Here is an 11,694-nt window from a genome sequence, read left to right on the forward strand (position 1 = left end):
AGTGTCACTGGCCTGGAAAAGATCCAGGGCTGGCCCTGCTATGAGTTAAACAACTTTATATGGTCCTGGACTTTCTCTCTAAGGAGTCTCTCAGAACTAAGTATCCCAGGAGACCAGTTCTAAACTCTAGAGTTATATGGCTTTACAGCTGTGTTAACTCTCTATGTGCTAGGTCAAATTGGCTCAAACAATAGACTAGTGTGAACTAGATGAATGCCTAGAGTTAGGAAGACATGAATCTAAAGCTGGCTCAACTGACTAGCTATGTCTCTCTGGATAAGTCATTAAACTTTTGTTTACTTCAATTGCCTCATCTATAAAATAAGGACAATTATAGCATCTACCTCACAGATTAGTGTAAGACACAAATGAGATAATTATAAAGCACTTAACACAATGTCTAGCACATAGTAAACACTAAATAAATGTTAATTATCATCATCATCATTATCATTGGCTTGATCTATTCCAACTTTGGTTCAGACATTAAGGAGTGAAAGAACTATAGAAGAAAGATGGACCTACTCCTGAGTGTTTCATAATCTTGATGGAGAAACATTTACACAGTGCCATAATTGGAAAAAAATTGTGACAGAAAAAATTAATATTTTGTAGCAAATGCCAAGGTCCTAAATATGGAATACAAAGAAAAATGAATAAAAAAAAAAATAGCACTTACTCTACCCCAGGCACTCTGTAAAATGTTGGAGACACAAATATAAGTGATCAAGATAATCCTTGACCTTGAGAAACCCATGTTTTAATAGTGGAAGATGATACAAAAGAGAAGTGGTCATGAGGGAAAAAATATTTTGGTTTAGAAAGTCACAGGGAGGAGCCATTAACAAGTTAATGACCTATTCTTTGTAGTAATGATAATAATGTTGATTTGCTTTCTTTTCTCAGAACTAGAATTAGAAGCTATGAATATAAAAGGAATTAGGGGAGTGTAAAAAGAGGCAAGCATGAAATAAATTAAGGGGCTAAAGATGGCCAGATGGCCAGATAGCCAGAGAATAGCATGGAAGATTTAGGTTAAAACCAGATACAGTTAAATGTAATGAATCAGAATCTTAGTGCCTCAGGGCAGGAGCTGGAGTGAGAAAAGTTTATAGCAAGAGTTAGTTAGAAGAGAAAAGGAACTAAGTCAAATAAGACAGTTTATTCTTCAAAATCAGTTTTACACAGTATAGAAAAAAAGAATTATCATATTGGCTGATGACAAAAAAAGGTAATAATAAATGTTGGAGAGGATGTGATAAAAGTGGGACAGTAAGCGGAGTTGTAAAATTATTTAACCATTCTGAAGAGCAATTTGGTAACTATATCCAAAGGGCTATAAAACTTATATTAAAAGAGAACTATGGACAATGAATATGGATCAAAGCATATTGTTTCCCTTTTTTTTTCTCTTTTTCTTGAATTTTTCCTTTTCTGATTTTCATCTCCCAACATAACTCATATGGAAACATATAAAACATGAATGTTCATATTACAACTTAAAAAAATAAAAAAAAAAAAAAAAAACAACTATTGCCCTGATCATGAACTTGCAAAAAAAAATTTTCAGGAGGGTGCTGATAAGATTAACTCAAATTATCATGCTCCATACATCTTCTCTAATTTCCCATTGGTAATAACCTTTCCTATAAGACATATAATAGTGACTTGTCCTGCAGTTTTCCAATTCACTAAAAATTATTAGGAAATATTATTATTAAATATTATCTATGTATTTTACTTACCCTTCTAGTAGAATGTAAGCTTTATTCACCAAGAGTTTGTCTAACCAAATTTCTTTGTCCCATATAAATCTATACACATTTAATAAAATGTCTTTTGCCATTCATTGAACAGATATATTGATACTGATATATTGAACTGATAATAATTCAATAAATTTAATTTGTTGACTTGAATTAAATATTCCCAAGTGAATCTCCTAAGCATTGTCAAATTAGAAAACAATTATCTGCTTGGATTCAAAGGATATTAACAGAATGAAACTGAAAAATATTCCCAATGATTATGAAATTTTGGGTAAGAACTAAACATCACAGCAATAGCACTTGTGCATGTTTTTGTTTTTGTTTTTGTTTTTCTGACTATTGCCCTTGAAAGGTAAGGGACAAAAAGCTAAATAAATAAACAAATAAATAAATAGGTAAATAAATAAAACTGATAAAAGGAGCAAAAAGTTGTATAAGATCTAATGATAAGGGGCAGCTAAGAGCACAGTAGACAGAGCACCAGCCCTGAAGCCAGGGTGATCTGAGTTCAATCTGGACACAGACACTTAATACTTCCTTGCTGTGTGACCTTGGGCAAGTCACCTAACCCCAACTGCTTCAGGGGAATAAATAATGATAAGATTTGGACTTTTAGGATTTTACTTGAAATATAAAGATGACAGATTCCTGGACAGAAAGAATACATACTTACCAAAAGCTGATAAAATTTACTAGGAGTCCTAAAATTTAAGTCAATAGGTTTAAACTAAAATATATGGGAAATAGAGAATATCATATATATAAAGACGCATACATACATGTATATACATATATGGGTATATTTCAAATTATCCTAAAGAAAAGTTACAATGTAAGAAGAAAAACATTAGAAGTTTACAGGAGAACCAAGATAAGTAACAATAGTAAAGTTCTTAAAGCCATTAAAGAAGTTAATACATCTAGATATGTAAATTCTATAGAAATCTTTATTTAAAAGCAAAATGATGGAGTGAAAACATTCATTCATTGTCTCTACTTTACTTCTTTCCCAATCTTAATTGCTTAGTAAACTCTACATTGTCCTTTTCTGTTGAATCTATCATTTATAGATTTGATAAATACAAATAAAAGAATGATATACAAATCCCTAACATCTGGGAGGAGGAATCAAAAAGGCCTTTTGTGGACTGATTAAGCCTTAAAGGAAGAAGAATTCTCAAAGTCAGAAGTGAGAAAAGAACATATTTCCAATTTGATTATTTCCACTTGAGTGTCCCTGTTTTATCCTATCCTCCTGAGAGTCTATAGTTATCTAGAGTATCTGAAAAAATGGATATAAATCCATTTAGTTTCAGGAGATACAAGGACAGAACTGAAGACTCTTCCCTCTTAGGCAGCAACTCTCAATACTACAGGGTCCCAGAACAGTTAAAGTCCCTGGCATAGTAACAAATCCATCTTATTCTGATAGTATCTTGAATGAGTATTTGGGGGATAGAGAAGGAAGACTGTCACGGCATCAGGAAAGGACAAAGAAGAAAAGCAATGTCATTCCCATAGATATCAAAGGGCTTGGAGACTGTCTTTGACATGGGTTTACATGGCTCTTTCTTCTCTCCATGTTTAATTTTTCTATAGCATTAGCAGCTTCTTTTGCCTTCAGCTAGATCATTGATCTCTGCTAAAATGAAGATAGCTATTATGAAATGTTTACTGTGTATTCACTGTCCAATAAGCAAAGACCAAGCAACTGAAGCAAGAGGGAAGCCAAATTCAGGAAGGTGCTTATTCCTTAAAGGTTTTATCAAATATTTTACTAAATACTTACTTCTCAAGCCTCCTTCTTACATTCAGAGCTTTAATACTCTGTGAATCATTTAGGGGAAGTATTGCTGACTTTTATACCAAATCATAAAAACAAAATGACAAAAGAGGAAATAGACTCAGAGAGGTTCCAATGACTGACCCAAATTGACACAGCAAGAGAATAAAAAAGCCATGAATAATTTTGATGCCCTTCAGGAGTTTATAATTGATTAGCAAAGAAAGGACACATGTACATAAAAGGGTAGACTATGTGTGACCAGCAGACACACTGATTAATTAAATAGTAATTGCAATAACTCACATTTTGAAATATTTTAAAGTTTACAAAGCTTTTTCTTTTTTATTTTTTCTCCACAAGAATCTCCAAGATGATAGAAGAGTAAATGTCATGATGTCCATTTAACTGAAGAGAAAACCATGATCCAGAGATTGGGCTTTGCCCAAAGCCATGCATCTAATCAGCATTGGAGTAAAGATAAGAACTTAGTGCTTTTGACTCCAAGTCCAGGAATCTTAATGCTATTCTCTCCCAGGAAATGCTATAAGGACAATTTCTTTAGTCACTTTATAAAGTTACATAAAATGTCTTCTCATCCTTTAGGATCCTCCAATGAACTTCAATCATTTTAGAGAACCATCCCATACAATAAAAGGAAAAAGGAAATAAAATAGCAAAATTTAAAAAATTTTGAAAAAGTCTGATATTAAACCCAATATTTCAAATAGTTAGCTCCCTTCTCAACAAGTAAGAGGAAGAAGTGGCTTCTCTTTGGTGTCATGGTTTAAATATATTTTACAGTTTATCTCTTTATTCTCATTTGTAAAGAAAAAGAAAAATAGCAACAAAATACTCATGGATCATGACTATCAGAGAGGAAGAGGAATGAGGTAGTTTGTCATGGGAGCAACTTGCTAGTGACTGCTGGGATCTAATTCTGACCAGCAGAATAGATCATGTCATGTGAGAGGACAATAATGATACAAGGAGACTAGAGGTCTCTTGAGCTCTACTTCTGATTTATTCCATCTCTATATAAAATATATATTTCCTAAGCACAGCAAGATTATTATTATTTAAAGAAAAACATGCATTCTTTCTCAAGCCAGATCGTCATCAGTAAACTTGTTTTACGACATTCAGACATATTTCTGATTCTTTGGGTTAGGTCTGTCTTTCCTTGGGCATGTTAGTTTTATTTCAAAGAGTAAAATAAAGATAGTAATAACAAAACATTCCTTTAGTTTTGTGTGTGATACAGGAGCCACCTGCTAGTGGCTGCTGTAGGTCTAACTCAGACCTGTAGAATGGAACTCTTCATTTGAGAGGACAATGACAATGATACAAGGAGGCAAAGGCAGTTGAGTTCTCTGTGCTCTCCACTGAGAGGCAGTTGCATTCTCTGACTGCCCTCCTCATCCCTCTTGCCTCCAATTTATTTCATTCCCAATTCACAAAAAAATACCTGTGTTAATACAGGCTGTTTTGCAACTCCTTCAAGTTTATGATTTACAGACGTGGAAGCTCTCAGAGAATCGACCTGCTCCTTACACAGGTCCCTAATACTTGAGTCTCTCTAATGTGCTCACAGCTATAATGGGGCTGAAGAACCAACCTGCCTCATTGGGGTAGTCAACTCTGACCTTTTTACAGGCTCTCTAAGTTTCTACACTTAATGTGATCCTCAATAGTAAACCAGTGGTATCAAAATTAAAATAGAATTAGGATCACTAATAGATACTCTTGCGGTCCTTACAGCACATTGAGTTAGTATTTAAATGCAATATGATCTTTGCTTTCTAATATTTTCTTTATTCTATCAAATATTTCCCAAATATATTTTAATGTGGTTCCGATGCATTTGATAGTATTGCCATCAGCTTATATATAGATTTATGATTTCTCAACTCCGAGGGAGACAATTATTCTAAATTTCATTAAAATTTTATTGAAAGAATATGCTTTGGAGGAATATTCAACTCAATTCAGTAGTCACTTTATAAATTTGTTTACTAAAAGCAGGGCCCTGCACGACCCATGGTGTGGACCATTTTCCAAATAGCTGACATATTTCCAATCCTCCCTGGTGAGGGTTGGGGGAAAGGAGGGTGAATATAGATCTCTTCAGTTATTTCAGATAGAGTTATCAAGTAAGGGTATAAGAACATTGTAAATGACTAATAGAAACAAAGATAAAGACCTAATTAGGTTATGAACAAGAATGTTATCTGACTTGCTAGAACATTTTTCTAGATTATTCATTAACTCTGAACCACAGATTGAAAAGCATGAGCCTCTATGCCTAAAAAAAATGGAGATATGAATGAGCTTTGGTTTTGGTACTTTGTAACCTTCCTGTTCAATGTCACCCTCCCAATTAGTGAAAAACACCCCAACTTTATTTCAAAAAGGACCTAATCTATATTTCTTTGCTAAGTATTGTGCTCAGCTGGTTGTTAACTGGTCTACTTTAAGATATGGCTGATTTTAAAAAAAAATCATCCCCACCCCCATTGATATGATCATCAATCCTTCAAGAGATGTTTCCTTTTTTTTTTTTTTTTTTTTTAATGTGTAAGCAATTTTACTCTGAAAATCACAGACTTTGAAAAATAAAAGGCTCTTTAGAGTTCACATAATTTAATAATGCAATCAATTCAGGATTCCTAACTAAACAGTGCAGGTTTTGTGGAAGAAGTTACAGAACCCAACTTAAATACTGACATTGATGCCAGATTTATTATCTCAAAAAAAAAATAGCTTCTTCAACAACATACAATTTGAAAAACCTATATTTTCCTTTCTAAACAGAGTAGCATTATTCACTTAACTCTTAGCCTTTAACAATACCTAACTGTCTCTTACTTTTTGAGGACCCCTTTTCTGAACATTGATAAGGAATTACACAATTTGTGTTCAGTATTATACTATCTGAAGGTCTGATCCAAACATTAATTCATATCAACTGATGCTCTTTTAAAATGTCCTACTTTTCTTGGGTTATAGCTCCCTATAAACAATGTCTTTTATACTGTATCTTTTTCTTTATGAAGATTATTATATTTTATGGAACAACTAAACATATTTAATTGAATTGAATAGTTCTTTCCCCTATCAATATTTTATCTAACCTGAGTTAGCAGTTCTATGTCTTCTTTGATTTTTTTGCTTGCATCTAAAATATACTTAAAAACATTTTTTGATTATCCTTATAATCCATTAAAAGACTCAAATTATCTGGGCTTTAAATAAAGTAGTTATTATTCTCATGAGTATTTGCTAATTTGTTTCTATTCATCTTCTCATATTTGGTTATTCTTTCATCATCTAAACATTAAAAGTAGACGTGGTTTACATAGTTTTCATCTTTCCACAAAATGTTTTTAGACTGCAAACTTTCAATATTATACCCTACCAACCAATTTTTATGCTTTCACAACAAATTGATGTCAAATTGAGTTTAAAGTCCATTCAAACACAAAAAACATTTAAACATTTGTAATAGCCAATTGTGTAAGGGAGATTAAATCTGTTCTGGCTAATTCTAAAATGAAGAAATAAGGCTCATAATTCAGTGTTAAAGTAATGCAAATTCCATATCAATAAAAAGAAAAAAATATCAGAACTACCAAAAAGCAGAATGAGATAATTGAAAGGTTAAATTATTTGGAACTGCCTGTGGAATTACTTGGTTTGAACTATTTCACAAAATCCTTACATAAATTTGATTCAGAGGAATGATGTGGTGACCTCTAGGTATCTTTGCTGATGAACTGAATGAGTATATTTTTGGATCTATTTTTTTAAATTGTTCAGAATTCTCTTATTATTTCGAACAAAACAAAGTTTATTTTGTTTATATTAAATAAGACACAAGTGCCAAGTACAGGTAGATATAATAAGATGCAGAAAAGAAATAGGATCCATTTTAATATTATCTAGATGTCTATCACTGTTACAAAAAGAGAGGGTTCAAGGACAGTAAAATGCTTGAGATAAACTTATACTTTCCTTAGAAATCAAAGCATTCATGCCTTTCTAGAGTGATGTGAGATTTCAGATGGTTTTCACGTGGGACAGTTTCAAGTAAAATTCAATTTAAAAATCCAATATAAAAGAAGGAAATTTTAGAAATACTTTCAATGAATAAATATTAGAGTATAATTCCATTTTACCAGAAATTATTTCTCTAGATATAAGGAAAGAATTATGATCAAAAGAAGACTTTTTAATTTATAAAATTATCATATAAAATTTTGTCTTTTCATTTTTCAAATTTATTGATTTTTTTCAAACTTTTATAAAAACAGAATTACTTGGATTTTTGAAAAATGAGAATGGTTATAATCCCCTTAGAAATATGGCTCACAAGAATAAGTGGAAAAACTGAATTTCTTCTCATAATAGCTATTTCTTACCATCTCCTCATCTACAATCCCCATTCAGTTCATTATTAGTCCAAATTATAAAACATCTATTTTAACCAATGCATTTCAGGGAAGGAAAACACAGAAACCCATTTGTCTAAAATAGGAATTAAATGAGAACAGAAATCATGAGTTCCCCAATTATAGCTACTATGTTGGGTTTCCTATCAAGTGCAGACAAAAAAGATGTGGAAGAGACAGGGATTAGAGAAGGGACCAGCTCCTGTTTGCTTATATGCTTTCTCTTGGTTTTGTCTTGGTTGTCTCAGTCTCAAGAGCTTTGTCCATTCTTTATTTATACACTAGAAAATTCATGGGGATGTTGCGCTTTATATTCTTGTCCAACTTAAATCCAATGGGAATACCAATGGCCAGATTTAGCAAGAAATGAGATGGTTTCTTCAGACAGGATAAGAGTATTTGATATGACCTGGAAATTGTTGTTCTGGGCTGCATCCAGCATAATTTCTCTCAGCTTGATTTGAGGGATCATTTCATTATTCCAGAAGGATAAATCTAAGACTGTGCTATCTTTCAAACTGTTGCTATAGCTACTATAGATGTTTATCTTACTTAGATGTTGCTGCAACAAATGGTTGCCCTTCACCTTGTAAGTCCTGAAAGGTTGCATGAGTATCACCAGTACTTCAACAATACTTCATTATTTTTGGCAGCATTTCTACTTTTTTTGAGCTTTGTCAAATGCCCATAGTGACGTCCACAACAAGCAAGAAATCTAAAACTATACAAAGATAGGAATTGTTCTTATCTGTAATGAAGTCAGTCAGATATCAAATTCTTTGGCAGCATTTCATAACTGGTCACAGTACTTTATCTACTCATGTATAGGGTAGTCTGATCCACATGATGGTAGCTTCTGAAGCAATTTTCAAAATTCTAAGTATTCTATCTATGCTGAATCAGAATATTCATGAGAGAGAAAATGAAAAGATTGGGAGCAGCATTTGTATCAGGCAAAATGCTGTGGACTGGAAGGCTTGCAGGTATACGTTGAAATTCAAGAGTATTTTCTGGATCTTTTTTTTTTTAATTTTTTATTTTATTTTATAATTATAACTTTTTTTTGACATTACATATATATGGGTAATTTTTTTACAACATTATCCCTTGCACTTACTTCTATTCAGATTTTTTCCCTTCCTCCCCCAACCCCCTCCCCCAGATGGCAGGCAGTCTTATACATGTTAAATATATTACAGTATATTCTAGATACAATATAGGTGTGTAGAACCGAATTTCTTGTTGCACAGGAAGAATTGGATTCAGAAGGTAAAAATAACAGTTTACACTCATTTCCCATTGTTCCTTTTCTGGATGTAGCTGATTCTGTCCATCATTAATCAATTGGAATTGGATTAGCTCTTCTCTATGTTGAATATATCCACTTCCATCAACATACATCCTCGTACAGTATCATTGTTGAAGTGTATAATGATCTTCTGGTTCTGCTCGTTTCACTCAGCATCAATTGATGTAAGTCTCTCCAAGCCTCTCTGTATTTCTCCTGTTGGTCATTTCTTATAGAACAATAATATTCCATAACATTCATATACCATAATTTACCCAACTATTCTCCAATTGATGGACATCCATTCATCTTCCAGCTTCTAGCCACTATGAAAAGGGCTGCCACAAACATTTTGGCACATACAGGTCCCTTTCCCTTCTTTAATATTTCCTTGGGATATAAGCCCAGTAGTAGTATGGCTGGGTCAAAGGGTATGCACTGCTTGATAACTTTTTGGGCATAATTCCAGATTGCTCTCCAGAATGGCTGGATTCTTTCACAACTCCACCAACAATACATCAGTGTCCCAGTTTTCCCACAGCCCCTCCAACATTCATCATTATTTGTTCCTGCCATCTTAGTCAATCTGACAGGTGTGTAATGATATCTCAGAGTTGTCTTAATTTGCATTTCTCTGATCAATAGTGATTTGGAACACACTTTCATATGAGTGGAAATAGTTTTAATTTCATCATCTGAAAATTGTTCATATCCTTTGACCATTTATCAACTGGAGAATGGCTTGATTTCTTATAAATTAAAGTCAATTCTCTGTATATTTTGGAGGTGAGGCCTTTATCAGAACCTTTAACTGTAAAAATGTTTTCCCAATTTGTTACTTCCCTTCTAATCTTGTTTGCATTAGTTTTGTTTGTGCAGAAAATTTTTAATTTGGTGTAATCGAAATGTTCTATTTTGTGATCAATAATGGTCTCTAGTTCTCCCTTGGACACAAACTCCTTCCTCTTCCACAAGTCTGAGAGGTAAACTATCCCATGTTCCTCCAATTGGATCTTTTGATATATTATGGAATCTTACTGGCATATTAGTTCTAGTACTAGTTCTGTTTATTTGGGCCTTTGATGATTTCAGAAGATAATCTTTGTTAACTTGAAATCTTCTTTGCATTTGTTAAAAGTTCAGAAATAAATATTATTTTACATGTTGGCTGTTAAAACATGTAACTCTCTAACAGGACCAATCTTTATCCCTCTACTTTCATCCTCATTGGAATCCCAGGATTAGAGAATGCACACCTTTGGATCTCCATTCCCTTCTGTCTGATATACATGGCTTCTCCTGGGAAACTTTGCCTTACTGTTCATCATTAAGACTGACCGCAGCCTTCATGAGCCCATGTACTTCTTCCTTTGTACGCTGGCTATAGCAGACTTATTATATCTACTCTTTCAATACCCAAGCTTCTCAGCTTTAAAGACAGGGAAATCCGATTTGAAGCTTGCCTAATATAATTATTTTGCAGCCATTCTTGTTCCATAATGAAATCTGGTTTCTTTTTGGCTATAACATTTGATTGCTATGACCACTATGTGGCCATATGCAAACCTCTTAGACACTCAACAATCCTGACCCATACAGTCATTGTGACCTTGGGATTGACTATTGTTTTCCGTGGAACTGTGTTAATAAGTCCTTGCCCCTTTTTTCTCAGATGGCTTCCCTTCTGTAAGACTAATATCATCTCCCATACTTACTGTGTGTTTATGGCCTTGATCAAACTGGCCTGTGCTGAGACCAGAATACGTAGAGCTTCTGGCCTCACTGTTGCATTCCTTACTGGAGGACTGGATTGTTTTTTATTAGTCATCTGTTCCTACATTCTCATTCTCCATGCGGTCTTCCAGCTCCCTTCTAAGGAATCATGTCTGAAGACTTTGGGAACCTGTAGATCTCATATCTGTGTCATTAGTTTCCTATATTCCAGCTTTCTTCTCATTCCTCACACATAGATTTAGACACCATGTTCCTCCTCACATCCATATTTTTGTGGTTGATATCTACTTATTGGGCCCATTTATGGAAAAAAATCTCTCATCCATGGTGTTAGGACAAAGAGAATCGAGGAGAGAATTCTCAAAGTCTTTAGTCCTCTAATGGAATGAAAAGCCATTTCATATTGTAAGGCATCAACCTTGCACCTAATCATAATCCTGATTACATGTATTAGAGAGAATTTGGAAATATAGAATAGGGAAACAAGAATACAATATAGCTACTATCAGGAAAACTATCCTTATTCATAATGTGGAACACAAGGGTGGCAAAAAAAGAAAGAAATAGATATTCCAACTTACTGGGGGAAAGTGATTTCATCTCTACTTGAAATCCAAAATTCGATAAGTCTAATTATGTGTCCTTTTTTTTGTTGTTGTTGCCAGACGG

The 11,694-nt window shown here is 33.5% G+C and overlaps 1 pseudogene; it reads left to right on the forward strand.

Annotated features, from left to right (window-relative positions):
* The first annotated feature begins 8,849 nt into the window (after positions 1-8,849).
* On the forward strand, positions 8,850-11,414 carry LOC141562475 (olfactory receptor 52D1-like; annotated as a pseudogene).
* The last annotated feature ends 280 nt before the right edge of the window (positions 11,415-11,694 follow it).

The sequence above is a fragment of the Sminthopsis crassicaudata genome, chromosome 3 (assembly GCF_048593235.1).
Source record: "Sminthopsis crassicaudata isolate SCR6 chromosome 3, ASM4859323v1, whole genome shotgun sequence".
In the NCBI taxonomy this organism is placed as follows: Eukaryota; Metazoa; Chordata; class Mammalia; order Dasyuromorphia; family Dasyuridae; genus Sminthopsis; species Sminthopsis crassicaudata.